We start from the raw sequence: 17,943 nt of genomic DNA on the forward strand, positions 1-17,943 counted from the left end.
ACATGCATCAACGTTCACCTGGAGTACTGCATCCAGCTGTGGTGTCCCGAGCACAAGAAAAACAAGGACCTGTGTAGAACAGGTGCAGAGGAGAGCCATGAAGATGATCAGAAAGCTGGAACACCTCTCCAATGAAGACATACTGAGAGAGCTGGGGTTGTTCAGCCCAGGGAAGAGAAGGCTTCAGGGAGACATCATTGGGGTCTTCCAGTACCTAAAGGGGGCTTATAAAAGGGAGGGAGAAGGACTTTTTATACAAGCAGTTAGTGAGGACAAGGGGCAATGGTTTTAAACTGAAAGAAGGCAAGTTTAGATTGTACGTTAGGAAGAAATTATTTACTCAGAGGGTGGTGAGGCACTGGAACATGTTGCCCAGAGGGGTTGTGGATGCCCCATCCCTGGAAATGTTCAGGGCCAGATTGAAGTGGTATCCCTGCCCATGTCAGGGGGTTGGAATTAGTTGATCTTTAAGGTACCTTCCAACTCAAACCGTTCTATGATTTTAAAGTCTCCATATACATGTCTGAATCACCCTATTGACTTCTCGCCTTGTTATTTGCCCTTCCTGGGTTTGGAACATTATGTGGAATTTTCAGCTTTATTTTTTCTGTTGTTTGGTTGGTTGTTACTGATTTGACTTATTACTTCAAGCATTCTCAAAGGTTTTTACAGGCCTTATAATTCAGATTTAGAGTATTTCATAATTCTGTAGCATCTTTCTATAGTCTTGGCCTGACTGCAACAGTGCATTTGTAGGAGATCATCATCAGGTGGAACCTGGCTGACAAGTGTGAAGCTCTGCACTACTACAGCACTCCCTTCATCTGGTTGTACACTGTAGGACTAAGATGAGCACCTCCTGATCACTATTTACTATTTACTATTACTAATCATGTTGATATAATCAGTGTGTCAGCTCATGTGTCCTGACTGCTCCTGACTGCAGCAATACAAAACCACAAGTAGCTTAATCCTATTCATAAAGTAAGGTATGATTTTAAATATGCTATTTATAATTAATTAAAAAAAGAGAACTTTTATATGAAAACGCTCATTGACAAAACTACACTAAATAAAAGAAAACAATCACACCATTTTTTGGCATTTATCCTAATAGAATTGTTATGGCATATGTCAGAATTTAGATTACAAAGTTCTGTGGAGATTTAACCACTCTTTTGTATTTTTTTTCCTTATTTAGCACAAATATTGAAAAGTCACTCTCCTTTGTCTGAAGTTTTATCTTTTTTATCTCTTACTGCCACCTGAAACCACTATTCCTACACTCTTTTCCCATGACACAACTTCCAGAGGGCAGTTTTTCACAATATATGAATTACCTATAGCATGCAGATACATTTTTGTAAAAAGATGGCATCCACATTTCTTGGAGGTACTACATTATCTATATCTTTCTTTTGTTCTCCTTTCTTTCTTTGTTAAGCTTTCTTGTATCTGTGCATGCATGGCTGTGCCTTTCTCTTTTGTGGGTAGTGAACTCCAGAAGCATCCCTGAAAGAAAATTCAGAATCTTGAATGCTACTTCAAGTTAGCTTTTAGTGGAGTTGGTCTTCTGTATTGTCCTTCAAACTGACAGCTGAAAATGCGTTATGAAAGAACCAATTATCTTTTCCCTCTTCAACTATAAACTTAAAACTGCTTGTGGTAGCCTCAGAGTTGTTCAAAGATACTGAGATACTTGTGTATAAAGTCAAAGTTAAGACAAGCAGTTGTTTAAGCTTTGGAAAAAATCACCCTATATTGCAGATTTTCTTGAAGATGATACATTTGCCCCAATTTGTATTTCCTCTGTGTTTAATACATTGATGAAAGTACCCAGAATATTCATGTCAGTAATATAAACATTCTAAAGTTGAAAAAACCCACTAACTGAGAGGCCTCAAACTCTCTGGTATAACTTCAAGTATAGGTCTGTCAACATAAGCAGCAATGTTATTTTGTATTTATATTCAGGATGTTCTTAAAATGTCCAGGCAGGATTCATGAGAGACTTACTGTACTATAAACATTTTACCAGGACTCAGAATATTAGTCTCTAGCAAAGAAGACTACAATTTTATAAACAGGACTCACAAACAATAACAGAGAGGAAAATACAAACAAAGATCGTATCCCAAATTTTCTCATTCCCCCACCCAATATTGACCCATTAAATGTCTCAGATTATCTAACCCACAAAAATTCCATTGCTGACAGGCATGTAAATAGTTTGTTGAATCCCCCCAAAATATTTAGACACCAAGAAGATACTAGAAATTAATCCCAGAAATACAAAGTACTCATGATAGCGAACTATAAATAGCTTAATCTAAAGTTCATCATGTAGTCATGTATAAAGCAAGTAGATTAGATGAGAACAATGCACAATGCATAAAGAAATAACATATTATTGCAACAGGTGAGGCAGAAGACCACCTTGGGTGAACAGGGATCTTCTCTCGGAAATAAGGACAAAAAACCCCAAAAGTGTATGCCCAGTGGAAGTAAGGTGAAGTGACATGGGAAGAATACAGAGATGCTGCTTGTCACTGCAGGGAGAAAATTCCAGCAGTCAAAGATCATCTGGAGTTGAAGTTGGACAGAAATGTGGGAGATAATAAAAAGTGGTTTTTCAAATACATTAATGGCAATAGGCAGCAAAATATCATCGGCCCATTACAGGATGAGGATGGTCACCTCATAAACACGGACAGAGACAAGGCAGACTTGTTTAATGCTTTCTTTACCTCTATATTCAACACGGTTGATGGACCAAGGGGGTGTCAGTGTCCTGAGCTTAAGGACCATGACTGTGAGAATGATCAACTCCCAGGTGACACTGAAACTGTGCAGGATCTGCTGCTCCAGCTGGATCCCTGCAAAGCTATGGGGCCTAATGGGATTAATCCCAGAATCCTCAAAGAGCTGGCTAATGTTATTGCAAAACCTATCTTGATGATTTCTGAGCAATACTGGGAATCCAAAGAGGTCCCAGCTGACTGGAAGCTGGTGAGTGTTGTCCCAGTTTTCAAGAAAAACAAGAAGAAGGACCCCAGAAATTACAGGTCTGTGAGTCTCACTTCAGTGCCTGGTAAAGCTATGAAGATTATCTTGGGAGGTATTGAAAAATACCTGAGAGACAACACAGCATGGCTTCGTGAGAGGAAAGTCCTGCTTATTCAACCTGATTTCTTTTTGTGATAAGGTAACCCACCTTGTTGATCAAGGGAAGCCAGTTGATTCAATCTTTTTGGATTTCAGTAAAGCTTTTGCTACTATCTCTCACAGGATCCTTCTGGAGAAAATGTCCAGCACACAGCTGGATAAACACATCATGTGGTGGGTGAGCAATTGGCTCACAGCTCAAGCACAGAGGGTAACAGTGAATGGGGTGACATCAGACTGGTGACCTGTCACCAGTGGGGTTCCACAGGGCTCCATCTTTTGTCCTATGCTCTTCAACATCTTCATAAATCACTTGGACACAGGACTGGAAGGGATACTAAGTGATTTTGCAGATGACACAAAACTGGGAGGAGCTGTTGACTCCCTCAAAGGCAGGAAAGCCCTGCAGAGAGACCTTGGCAAATTAGAGGACTGGGCAATCACTAACCATGTGAAGTTCACCAAGGGAAAGTGACAGATTCTGCTTCCAGGATGGGGCAACCCTGGATGTACATACAGACTGGGGAATGAGATGCTGGAAGGCAGTGCTGCAGAAAGGAACTTTGGGGTTCTAGTTGACGGTAAATTAAATATTAGTCCGCAGTACCCTGGCAGCCAGGAGAGCCAACTATGTCCTGAGGGGGGAATCAGCTGGTTGAGGGAGGGGATTGTCCTGCTCTGCTCTGCACTGGTGAGGCCTCACCTGGAATATTGTGTGAAGTTTTGGGCACCACAATATAAGAAAGATATTAAGCTCTTAGAGAGTGTCCAAAGGAGGGCAATGAAGATGGCGAAGGGCCTGGAGTGGAAGCCGTATGAGGAGTGTCTGAGAGCACTTGGTCTGTTCAGCTTGGAGAAGAGGAGACTGAGGGGAGATCTCATCACAGTCTACAACTTCCTCGTGAGCGGAAGAGGAGGTGCAGACACTGATCTCTTCTCTGTGATGACCAGTGACAGAACGCAAGGGAATAGCCTGAAGTTGTGTCAGGGGCAGCTCAGTTTGGATATTAGGAAAAGGTTCTACACCTAGAGTGTGGTTGGCCACTGGAACAGGTTCCCCAGGGAAGTGGTCACAGCACCAACCCTTACAGAGTTCATTTCTCTCTGGCACATACTGTGACTCTTGCAGATGATCCTCTGCAAGCCCCCGAGTTGGACTCAATTATCCGTGTGGGTTCCTTCCAACTCAGCATATTCTGTGACTCTGTAATATAAATTTTCAGCTTTCTTCTTCTGCAGGAGAAAAAAGTGCAGAAGGTATGCCATCTCAGTCCACAGTTCCTTCTAACGGTACTTTAATAGTTTTACAGAAGTATTTGTATGAGGTAGTTGCTTCTGTTCAAGCCTGTTTTAAAACTTGACAATTGAAAAGTCCCAGTTCCACATAAATTTGAAATTTCTTGTCTGTGGTGGTTTCTTGCTATTCTGTTTAACTCAGAGTGACTGATGAAATGTCAGCTTGCATTGTCTGTATGTCACTTGCTCATGTTATTCTAAACTCCTGCAGATTTCTAATGTTTTATCAATTACTGTATTAAGACCCACTAAGATTAACACCATAAAGTAGATTTTCATTAGCAGCAAACTCACATCCACTTTGTCTACTGCCATTTCAAGAAAAAGGAAAGAATTAGTAAACTAGATTAATGCAAGTTTCTATGCTAGAGGCAGTAAAAGTTCTGCAAAGGAAATTCCTGTTCTATAAACCTCTTGTCCTTCATTGAAGTGGTCAGCAAGTATGTAGGGCTCTTGAGGAAATGTATCAGCCATGGGATGTAAAAGGTCCTAGTATAAATTAAAAAAAATGAAGAGAGTGGAAGCAAATAATTGCTGTGGGTAGATACTTCTTAGAAGAGAAAGCCAACAGTGGAAATGCAGATGAGTGCATGTTGAGTCTTTTGCTGTTCAAACCATTCAAAAATGGTCTGGAAAAGTAAGGAGTGAACCTAAAGTTTCATGATGACGCAAAAGTTATTAATGTTAAAATATATATATTGCTGTATTAATGTAATTATAGCAATATGAAAGTTGTAACTGAGTCAAGAACTGATCACAGAATTGCAGAAGGCCCTTACAAGACAAAGTGTGGGTTATAAACATTACGAATCATTTAGAATAATTTAGGTTGGAAAAGACCTTTAAGATCTTCAAGTCCAAACATTAACCTGGCACTACGAAATCCACCACTAAATCACGTCCTTAAGTGCCACATCTACAGGTCTTTTAAATACCTTCAGGGATGGTGACCACACGACTTCCCTAGGCGGTCTGTTCCAGTGCTTGACAGCCCTTTGCCGAAGAAATTAATAAGATGGCAGATGAAATTTGAAACAAGAAAAATGGTGCACGTGAGTAAAAATAACAGTAATCTCCCACCTCACTGTGGTGTCTAATGTCATCTTTAATGAGTAATCTTAAAGCTGTGACAGTAGCATGATTACATAGTAACTAAGTGCTTGGTGGCAGTCGCTAAGCAAACAAAATATTAGGAATTAGTGAAAGAATGAAAAACATTTTGAAAACAGAAGCACTGAGACCTACTAACTTCATAAGCCACCTCTGGGTATTTCTGTGTTCTTATATAAAATGTTCTGGTTTACAAAAGAGACCTAAGAAAAGATGGTAACTAACCAATGTCATTAACCAAATAGTTCAATGTAATTTATACTGTCTTCAGTGGACGCCCTTATTTTCCCTCTGCCAAGCAATAACAAAAACTCTATATTTTTGCTGGAGGAACTTCTTGAAGAAAATTTGTGATCTGACTTTGTGTTTATATATTAAAAGCACTGTTTTTTTCCTTTTTTTTAATGCAGTTTTCTCCAGTTTATACACTTCAACTAAACCTGAAAAACAGGTCTAATAGCACATCAGAAAACCCACTTCCTTTTTTCCACCAAAGTAAATAAAATGTGAGCACCTGAGTATTACAAACAGACTCTGGCACCAGAATTAATTTTAATCTAATATAGGAGAAGCTTACCTGTTACATATGTGGTTGAGTCTCTACAGAGTCCAAAACTAACCCTGACATATATCATCCCAAAATACGAATATGAGCTTAGAAAAAGGAACCTGAAAGATTAGGTGTCCTCCTAGTTTCAACATCAGCCATACAAATAATAACAGTATTGTGGATTTCTTTAATTCTATTTGGCATGCTCCAAAGAAAAAGAAACCCCACAGGATAGGATCAAGAAGCTGAGCCTATTTCTGAGGTCTCGGAAACCAAAACAGTTAAGACAGCCTTGAACCTTCTACTACATTTTGTGTTGTCTTCTTGAGACCTTTTTTACCACAGTCTGATTGTCCTTCAAAAAGTAGATTCTGTCTCTAAAATAAATCTCAAAGGTACCTTTTAGCAATTCCATTTCATTGATTAAAGCTCTCAAGAACACAAGAAAATGACGAAGTGGGCAAAACACTTGTATCCTAAGCTACATGATAAATTCTAGTATGAACAAACATACCATTCGTACCGCCTCCTACATTATTTAGCTAGTTTAACAAATGTAAATTAAGTACTTGAAGTCAGCAAAATTAACTATAATAGATGAGGCTTGCAAATGAGTAATTTTGTACAGCTGCCATTTGCTCAATATTATAAAAGCGCTCTTAATTTGATTTAACACATCTGTGAAGTGACTTCATTCTATAGATTTATCATCTGAATTTGCATTTTTTTCTGCTTACAAGAGGGAAAAAAGAGCCAATGTCACTTGGAAATTCTAATTTATTAGGCTGTTATATAAACCTCTTTTATAGCGCTTTGTGATGCAAGTACCAGCAACACCAGTGAACAGGGTACTATGATAATTAGGGATAAATGAATAGGCCTGAGCGACAAACCACTAAGGCTTTTGTTTTGTTTTGTGACTCCCTCTTCCTCCCCCAGTGTACCCCTTGTTACTCTACTGCTGTTGATTTTGGAAACCTAGGCAGGTACTTATGCTTCTATGATTAATCAACCAGATTAAAGTAGAGTGGGACCCTCAAGAATTGTTATCTTGTTTCAGTGATTTAGCACTCCTCTATTAGCTTGGCTGTAAGCACTACGTCCATTTACATGAAATGCATCCATATAATGCAGTTGTCCATGATCATCTCTTCTGGTGCAATAGCTCTGTTTCTTACCTGGTATAATAGAAGCAATGTCACTGGCTTTGATGAGGTTAATGCACAGCTCTACGATATTCAGTTTTATTCTGGCCACAGAGCATCTTTCTAATATCAAAAAAATAGCTTAGTTCTAGCTAAAGAGATCATAAACAGAATAAATAGAGGAAAAGTTGCCTTTTTATACCATCCATGAAGTTTTGACCTTAATACCTGGAAGGACAAAAGGTCTGTAAACATATTATTGAGGTTACTGACAGACTGTAACAGATCACAAGGTTTTTCATAAACCTGTAGTATGTGTACTGCATATCCGAGGAAAGAGAATATTCAGATATAAATTCCCCAATTGAGCAGTTATATTTATTTAATTTCAATTCCTTAAAATTCATACTGTGCTTATTAACTATTTTATACATAATGACCGAATCACAAAAAGAATGTGACACCTATGTGTCACCTAAATTTGTTATTGCAGTGAGATAGTTGATGCATGGTGTTGGAGGTATTTAGTACCTGTGTATATGGACAGCAAATCAATTACCATATTAAAGAATATTCTGAATAGATCTCACAATACCTTTTCCAGTAAGCCATTCATCATTCCATGGAATAATTCACTGATCCTATGGCAAGAGGCCAGAGAAGAAAGCATGGCAATAAAATCAGTGGTTATTTCACTTATCTTAGCAAAAGGTGAGTGAAAGATAGGTCTGAGTCCTATCTGCAGTGCAGTATAAATATTCAGATATGATATAGGATTTAAGCTTTATTACTACTGTTGTTGTTGTTGTTGTTATTATATTAATTATTATATTAATAACTGTTAGACTGGTCTTTCCTTTCTCTGGGGTTGGGTTCCCTTAGCTACTGGACAGAAAATCTTCTTCCTCTCTCACTTCCCCAAGTACCTCCACATCATAAACGCATTTTTATTCTCTTTGCCTAGCTCCTTTATACAGCTCAGAGGAAAATTACCTTTAAATCTATGAGAAACTTGAGACACTTAACATCACATGGTAAAGTTCTCCATTTTTGCTGTAGCACTGGAGCAAAGTTGTAAGTTCGTCTTGGTAAACTTCCGTGCTTGCTAAAAACACAGTCACATATTTTGGTCTTATATAGTGGTTACACAGCTTTTCATTTCAGAGATTAGCTCCAGCAATTAAGGAGAGTATCTCTTAAAGATTGATATTAATCTAAGTGGGGGAAAAAAAAGCACACTAAAGCTGAAATAGGAAACCCCCACTAAACTGAAAGCAACTCTAAACAATTTAAAGTCTTTTTGTTCTAGACCTTCTGAAAAGCTGCCACCCATGATTGAATGTGTCTAAATTTGTGTCACATTGAGTCCAAGATGGGTACATAATTAAAACAAAAACGCATTTACCAAAATACTCTCTTAACATCTATAAGATTTTTCTGCCTTTTTCTTGTACCACTTTACTATGAAAATATATAAAGATACTTAAGTCCTCTAGACTTTTCCTAAAAAGCCTATGATAAGGCAATAATGCTAACTATAACTCTAGAACATGAGGGTTCTCTGTTACTTACTCTCATCCAAGAAGTGGTCAGCTAATTTTTCCTAGTGTTCTGCATCTTCTATGCATTTAAACGATATTTAGATTCTTATCTATAGTCTTCTTTTACCACATTACTGGAAACTGGAACACAAGGTTGTATTTGTTCTCACCAATCGTATATGTCTATTTACAGAAACAGAAGGAGGAAAGTAGAAAACAGTTGTGTATAGACACAAGGTTCTGCCCTACAGAGCTTCATTTTCATTCAAAATCAAATGTTTCAAAAAAGACCTATGGAAATGGGAAGATTTATGTTTCTTTCATTAATATTATGTATCTGTCTATGCAGTCAGTGTAATAAGTAAGAACAAAGTTTCTTAATGTTGCTTGATTATTTTTGCACATGATGAATAAGATCCTTTTAAGTCTGAAAACAGACATAATTATATTTTGTACACTCTGCACTGAATCTATAATTCTCATTAGATATACAAACTCTTCTGCAGTATTTCAGGTAATGAAGAATAACCAGAGCCATGCTGCATTAAGAGGCTCATTTTTCTATGAAGCAATAAACCACACAACATTTATATTAGTGGCTCTCTGAAACTGCACACAGTTGACATAATAGCAGTTACAAAGATCCATTTTGTGAACGACAGTGACAGGTGTTGCCCAGAGCTCTAAGTAACACAAACATCAAAAAGCACTCAGTCTCTTAAAAACTGGTCAGAAATCATGTGATGGGACACATATTGATACTGAAATAATCAATCATTCACACGTATTTCTCTCACATGCTAAAGAAAGTTATTGAGAGAGCATAAAGTATATTTGCTTTGAAGCAGAAATTTGATATAGCTGAACAGATAATAAAAAACAGCTGAAAAAGTCTAGCAATACCAGAATGTTTGCACAAGCTAAAATCTCATTAAGAATGGGAATTCAGACTCCTATAGCAGCAAAAGTAATATGTTATGATTGAATACTATGGAATGTGGGAAAGCTCTGGAGGACTAAGACAAAATCATATGGGTTGCTTGTTTTTCCTCCTGTTTAGAATATTTTTGGTTTTGTTACTGAGACAAGCATCCAAGTTTGTTTAAATACTTAATAGGATGATACAAAATTCTTCCTGTTCTATCCCCTACCCCTTATGTTTTACTGAATTAAATTGTTATGAGAATTAGATTCCTTGTATCCACATTTGTTTACTGATGCTCAGCTTATAACTGCCGTGAAAGTTCATAGTCCTGCAAGGTCTTACATAGAAAAGTGATGTCTGGAAAAACTACACTTTAAAAAAAAAAAAAAAAAAAAAAGAAAGAAAGAAAGAGAAAATACCTGGTTTTTATAATATAACACATGCTTTACATCATGCCTAACTGTGTGCAAGTATTCAGACAAACTCTTCCCTGGTTTATGTCATTACAGCTATGTATATTTTATGGTTTAGTCATAAGCCTGAGCCCTACTGTTCTGCGTAATGTGTTGAAACTTGTTTTTTAAAAAAGATAAATTTCCTAGGGATATTTTCTTCTAATAGCAAGTATTTAATAAAATATATTTAAAGGACCAAAATAACACAACCATGTCTTTCTACACAGCACTTGCAGTGTTACAAGTGTGCCCTGCCTGCATACTTTGACGTTTACCATTTTTTCTTCTGTATTTTTTTAGGTATTTTACTGAGAACAAAACTTCAAAAGTAAAACAAAACCCTCAAGACTACATTGCATAGCACCCACCCAAACTTGCTATCACAATACTTCATCCTTCATGTAAGATGGTTCATAAGGAAATTCACTTACACTGGCAATACATTTTTTCCTTAAAATTTCAGCCCAATATTCAAGGCTGGTATCTGAACTATTACTGATTCCCATTTAGTATTTCATATGCCTGACAGGACTTTTGAGTGCAGATCAAAACTAAGGCAACTTAACAACAGCTTGGCAGTGATGAGAACCTTGAAAATGAATATAAACATGATGTGTCCACTTCATGCTGTCAGAGAGATATAAGGTGGTCTCAGCATAAAAGAAATCTACAGAGTTTGAGCATGTCAGAGAATAGTTGCTCAGATGGCAGTAATTAAGTATTTATCTGCATATCAAAGCATTTATAAAGTAAGTATCACTATAATATATAAAACCCTAGTCTTCGAATGAAAGTTTATGATGAGCAGAGGTTTACTTTCTTTAAGTGACTGCCTGATAAAGAGAGAACAGTTGAATATGTTTGGTAAAAGATTTTGTCACTCCAAATAATAAAAATAATAATAAAATGGTAGATAAAATACTGCATCTTTCATGATATAAAGAACAAGCCACATTTTAAACAATTGTTATTACAAAAATCTATTAGTTTCTTACAAACTAGAACTTGAGTATTTATGATGCATGCAACAAATCTGTCTTGGCAACATCAAAATTCCTCAGAGACCTCGTTTACAGGAAAACTACTGTATCTCCCCAGTATGCTATTTATAATCGTCTTAATCACTGGTTCATTATAATCTATTTGAATGATCCCATTTTATTTGCAGATATTGTACCCTCATTAAACTCACACACTATCATAGAAATTTTAATGACACAATATTATTACAGAATCACGGACTGGCTGAGGTTGGAAGGGGCCTCTGGAATCCTGGTCAAATCCCCTTGCTCAAGCAGGGTCACATAGATATGATGGCCTAGGACCATGTTACAGATTGCTTTAGAGGATCTCCAAGGACAGAGACTCCTGGGCAGTCTATGCAAGTACTCAGTCACGCTCACCGTAAAAAAGTGTTTCCTGATGTTCAGAGGGAACATCCTGTGTATCAGTTTGTGCCCACTGCCTGTTGCCCTGTCACTGGGCATCACTGAAAAGACCTTAGCTTCATCCTTTTTGCATCCTCCCATGGAGTTGTTTATGTATATTAATAAGGTCCCCTCTGAGACTTCTCCAGTCTAAACAGTTCCAGCTTTCTCAGTCTTTTCTCATAGGAAAGGTGCTCCAGCTCCTTCATCATTTTTGTGGTCCTTTGTTGGAGTCTCTCCAGTATGTACTGGAGAACCAAGAACTGGACACAGAACTCCAGCCGTGGCCTCACCAGTGCCGGCCAGAGGGAAAGGGTCACCCCTCTCAACCTGCTGGCAATGCTTTCTTTGATGCAGCCCAGGATATCTTTCACCTTCTTTATGATAAGAGTACATTGCTGGCTGATGTGCAACCTGGTGTCCACCAGGACCCCCAGTACCTTTTCTGTGAAGCTGATTTCTGGTTGCATGGCCTCCAGCATTTCTTGGTGCCTGAGGTTTCTTTGCCACAGGTGCAGGACTTTGCACTTCTCCTGACTGAAGTACATGAGGCTCCTTTCAGCCCATTTCTTCAGGTTGTCAAGGTCCCTCTGGATGGCAGCATGACCTTCTGGCTTACCATCCTTTAATTCCAGCTCTGTGTCATTCCAGCTTCCATAATGAAGATGTTAAACAGGACTGAACCCAATACTGAACCCTGGGATACACCACTAGTCACTGGCCTCCAATTAGTCTTTGTGACACCACCTCTAGACCCAGACATTCAGATTGTTTTCAGTTCACCTCACTTTCTCCTTATCCAGCCCATATTTTAACAGCTTGTCTATGAGGGACAGTGTCAAAGGCTTTACTGAAGTCCAGGTAGTCAATATCCATTGCTGTCCCCTCCTTTGCCAGTTGAGCCATTTCATTGTAGAAGTTTATTGAATCGAAACACTCCAGTCATGAGAGCCATCCCACTGTACCTCTGTGATCCCAACAAAACTGTAGTCTTGCAGCTGCACACAGATCTCTAATGCAGTGTGTTTATTCCCCATATACCCCATATATATATAGCATAGAGGAATTTAGAAAGGCGTCCCAGTGTGTTAAGTTCCAGGAGGGTCTGGGGGATTTCTCTGTAATTGTTCCTTGTAGGTGTTTCCTTGCTTACATTCAAGTGCTGGAGGTGACTCTATTTGTCAAATATTAACTTTTCACATTTCACAACATATGTGGTCTCCATGTAACTTCATCTCACATTATTTCATTCAAAATACCAAAACATGCTTAATATTTTTCTACGTATATGCCATGTTAACAAATATACTAAAAATTTATTTTTATTGCATTAACATAAACTACATATCCTTTGTTCAGTTAAAGCATTGTAATTTCACTCAGTTTAAAATCTACTTGTCATTCTAAATGCTTTTAAGTTGATCATAGATACTATGAAAGTTATCCAATCTTCTCCAGACACTCTCTTGCATTTCTAAATCCAGTTTTGTTTATATTACTAGTGTGAAGGAAAATTGCCTCAAGATAATCAAAAGTCTGTGTGTAAGGTTTAGATACCACCAACCTAGGAAGCATTGAGCTCGATCATTGTTAAATCAAAGCAGATCCCCAAAGCTGATGTTGTACAACAGATGAAGGCTAAACATTTTCCTACCATCATTTTTCTTTGGGAAAATTACAGGTGTCTCCATGCTTAGTGAGAAACTAATAGTATTGATGTCTTTGAAGTCTCTGTGCCACATATGCTACGGCAGTTGGCAGGTTTTCTAACTGACTAGGACAAGAGGAGACCTATTTAGCAAACATGTCAAATTTTCACAGCTTTCACCCTTTGGATGTTCCAGCACAGCTTTGCCAAATATCTCTGCTGTTTCTGTAGCATTCCTTGCTTTAATAGAGCACAAAGTTATTCTCCCACACATACGGCTGGATAGCAGCCCAAGGCAATGAGAGCATGAATGTGTACAAAGGTTGGTAAGAGCTCCCAGTGGCCACTGGCAACACTTCTGCAAGCCCCCTTGTCCCTGGGGCTACTATCTTACCCTGTATCCTACCCAGTCTACTAGGAATCATTCCCAGATTGTAGCAACCATCATCTCGGTGTTAATTTTCCTCTAACTCTGGCGAGTGACCTACTCCCAGAGGACATTGCAGTGGTGATTTGTTACCAGTCCAGCTCTTCACATTATTGAATGTGACTGTATAGGAGTTTTTCTGTTGAATCTCTTGCAATCAACAGGCAACAATGAAAGTAAAACTAGTATAGAATTTCTGGACAGCTGTGATGTGACAGCACAGAATGCAGTGTGGTATGAAGGGATTTAGTGATCTAAACTGCTTCCCAGATTTATCATGAATGGAACTAACAAAACTGAGCATGCTAGCCAAGGTAAGGACTTGCACTGGGAATCTTCTGTCCACCAAAGTTTGTCCCAGAATCTACCAGTCACAATTTTAGAGATATGAAAACATGTTAAGAGAATAACATTATGTACATAAGCATATAGCAGTTATTACTAGGTTAATTGTTCTTTTAAAAAAGGTTGCTATGGGATTTTTGGTTTGGTTTTTTAAGGTCACAGATCTGTATCTTTGAAAATTACAGGTGACAAAAAATGAAAGACTACCATGAGTCAAAGTAACTGCTTTTAATTCAAAATGTATACCTCTGATTCTAGACTTCCTCTATGAAAGGAAACTCCACACAATATAGTCTTCAGATGAAGACTGCTCTGTTGAACAGATGGTTACCACTTATGTCCAAGTGCTAGACTACATAAAGCAGTGGCTTTCTAGAGGATGTGCATTAATGTCCACTGAATATAAACCTGAAAACATTCACAGGACTTCATTGAAGAAACAAGTTAAGACTTGAACTTTCATGATTGAATTACCCAGCTGTTTCTAAGGAGTCAGTGATGAAAGAAGAATGGAGGGATGACTTTTAAAAGTTTGGCTACCATACTTTCATATGTTTTGCCTGTGAAAATAGTAGGTGACCTCTCCCAGCTCTTATCTCAGCCCATGAATCCTTAGCTGGTTTTTTTCTCTCCTCTGTCCAGTTGCAGAGGGAGAGTGAGAGCGGCTTTAATGGGGACCTGGTATCTGGCCAAGGTCAACCCACTACAATCCTGGACTATTTACTGCTGCTTCAGTTAATTTGAAATGGATTGACATATAATTCCTGTGCTGTTCATTCCTTTCAGCCTTAATTGCAGAAAAGTCCCACTACAAAATTTGCCCTAACAAACACTGCAAAGTTTCTACTTCCTACCAGTTGCACATTTTTTAAGAAAACTGCACGTACAATCCATCTTATAGATAGAAATCTTATGAATAAAAGTACTATTTCCTTAAGTAATCATCAGAAGCAAGAGACAATGATCTTTTCTTGGCAATATTCACAGTAATTCATTAATTTAATCAGCTTTGCATTCTACCGTATTCAAAAGAAAAATCTAACATTTCGATGATCTACCTTTTCAAGCTATGGCCATTGGCCATTCCTGTTTTTTTAATTTAAGATTAAGGACCATAACAATGCACCACAATTACTATTATTCTTTTTTCTTTTTAATATCACTACAGCCAGAAGTATAGCACACATCAGAAAAACACATGTGGGTCCTTTGCTTCATCAATATAATCAAGTGTATTTAATGGTGCTATAAGAGGAAGACAACGTTTTCACGCAGCAGACAAGTAATACTAGCTATAAAAAAAGCTATCGAAAAAAGTAAATCATCTATGCATATCTTGATTTTTAGGGTAGAATAGTGAATTTTAGCCTGTCTGCACTTAAAATTAAGATGAAAAAAGCATTTTTCAGATATAGCATAAATATACTGCTTTGTATATTCTACAGATTATTCACTAGAGAAATTTTTTCATTACAGATAATTTCCTCCATACAGATCAATAATTAGGCTCAAATCTGGAGACTATGCTGAGATATACCCAACTATCTTTTTCTTTCTAATATTGTATTTAGTGTTTGAAATTCCTCCAGTTTTCACCCTTAAATACTGTGCTACACAAACACACAGTTTTAACAGTCTCTGCTCAGGCAGAAATAACACAAACACCCCATGAATTCCAGCCACAACTCATGCACTAGAGTCGCTGGTGTTTTCACAAGTCCAGGAAGAGTAGTGTTCTGATGGCTTCCCATAGCCTTCCTCTTGCTGCTCTAATCTCACTTCCCTCACACTTTGGCTGCCTCCTAACAGCTCCTCAGCAGCTCTGGGAAAGATGGCATCCTGAAGAGACTACAGGCTCAGTTTGTGGTTTCTGAAGGAGGTCATAAAACTTGCATAATTTCCACAGTCAGGTTTAACAGCTAGCATGTTTTCTTCTACCTTCACAGTATTATCTACACATACAATCCTATGCACAGCAGAAAGGCAAATTTACAGATGTCCTTACTAGTGTTACCACTTATACCAATTGTGGATGTTTAGAAAGCAGAAAAATTAATACGTTTAGATTAGAAAACCAACTTACATTTTAAAAAAGTCTTTTATTGACTGAAATACAAGTTAAAACTAATACTATTTCTGAGTACAAAAAGTGAGTATGAAATATTTTAAGCTATCAGATATTTTAATACCAATGCACTGTGTTGTCTGTGCATCTTTCACAGAAAAAGAACAGGAGACTGTTCAGAGACATATAGACTTTTCTGACAATGGTCAAGACTTTTTTTTTATGCTTTTATTTCAGATAATTCTTCCAGTTTGTTTTCTTTGTGTGTGTGTGTGTTTGTGTGCAGTTGTATTGTATAGTTGCTTCCTGATGCTTTCAGAAATTATTAATCTTACCTCTCAACTGCAAAATCTACCAGAAGTGAATATGATTCCCTTATTGAGAATGTATCACTTGAAATGATGCATCATTACTGGGGAAAAATTTTGCTAATAATGCAATGTGACTGCCATAACCAGAAGAAAAGTATTTTCAGCTTTTGTTGAACATATCTCTGTTGTGGATTTTACAAGATCAAAGAAGCAACAGCAAACATCAAACACAGTTGTTTACAAAATGTTACAGGCACAAGACAGATATAGCATATGTGTTAGTGCTTCAAAAGCTTGTTATGAGTTAGTTAGTTCCATATTATATTGCATGGAATAGGTTTTTTATGTTATTAAAAAAAAGAAAGGATCCACTAGATCTCCAGAGCCTATGGCTCTGTGCATGTGATTTCAGAGATTTATTTTTTTCTTAGTAATATTATTCTTTAAATTTTTAGCAATATTCTAGGCAAACTAATTTTAAATGGCCCATAGACTTCAGTGAATAATATCCATTCATGGGGATTTTATCTATGCTGCTCCATTTTAGGGTTTTATATAGTCTATTAAAAACAAACAAACACACAAACAAAAAAGAATTTCTTATTAAGAATAAAAAAGCAAAGATCTAATCACATCAATAGCCTACATCTTCAAGGGTCACAAACCATCTTCTTTTATTAAACCTAGTTATGAAAGGATCTGATCATGTATGCCTCCACTTTTGGGAAGTATTTTTCGAGGAAAGACTAGAAAAGATAGAGAAGTGGGAAGATAGAAGAAGCGCACTAGTGACTGCAGTGGCTTGGTGGAGGGGTAGTGTGTAGATACACACAAGAAGAAAGAACCTTTCTTGATAGAGAAATAGCCCTGGAAGTTGCTGATATAGTACTATCCCTTCCTGGATTTAGAAGGCAGGATGACAACATAAACAAACAAGCAATCAAAGAACCAAATCAAACAAAAAAGCACGCCAACACCCACAGAGGACCCCAAATACGGCACTGCAGAGAAGGATATTTAGTGAACAAACTACAAAATGTTTCATTTTATTCTACTGGGGGAAAAGGAGAAAGATTCTAAAGCAAATATTGAAATGTACTGAAGAGAATATGAGAGAAAAAGGCATTGCTTATCCTAAGAAGTTTTGGACACAGCATAACAGTTTGTTAGTTATTATCATAATGCAACAAAAGCTATAAAATAACCTTGTCAACCTTGTCATTTCAATTTTTTATGCATTGTGTTTCTTTTCCTGGCTATGTCAGTGAATTCTTCTCTCCATAACATATTGCCATAGGCTAAAAGCACATAAAAGAGGTCTGTCACAGAAGTGTCACATGTAATAACATTATACCATAAAGAACACTGTCCTTGGTTATTTCTGCAGATCTACATTTCAAAGGTATTGCAGCACCTGAAATACTTCATCTCAGCCTCAGCTGGAGGTACATGGTGTTTGTTCCCACCTTTAGTCCTTCAACGAAAAACAGTGTACAGAAAATTACCTTCACAAGCTCTGACTAACTGATCCAA

This window comes from Manacus vitellinus, unplaced genomic scaffold (genome assembly GCF_001715985.3).
Source record: "Manacus vitellinus isolate BGI_N305 unplaced genomic scaffold, ASM171598v3 scaffold_0_pilon, whole genome shotgun sequence".
NCBI classification, from domain to species: domain Eukaryota; kingdom Metazoa; phylum Chordata; class Aves; order Passeriformes; family Pipridae; genus Manacus; species Manacus vitellinus.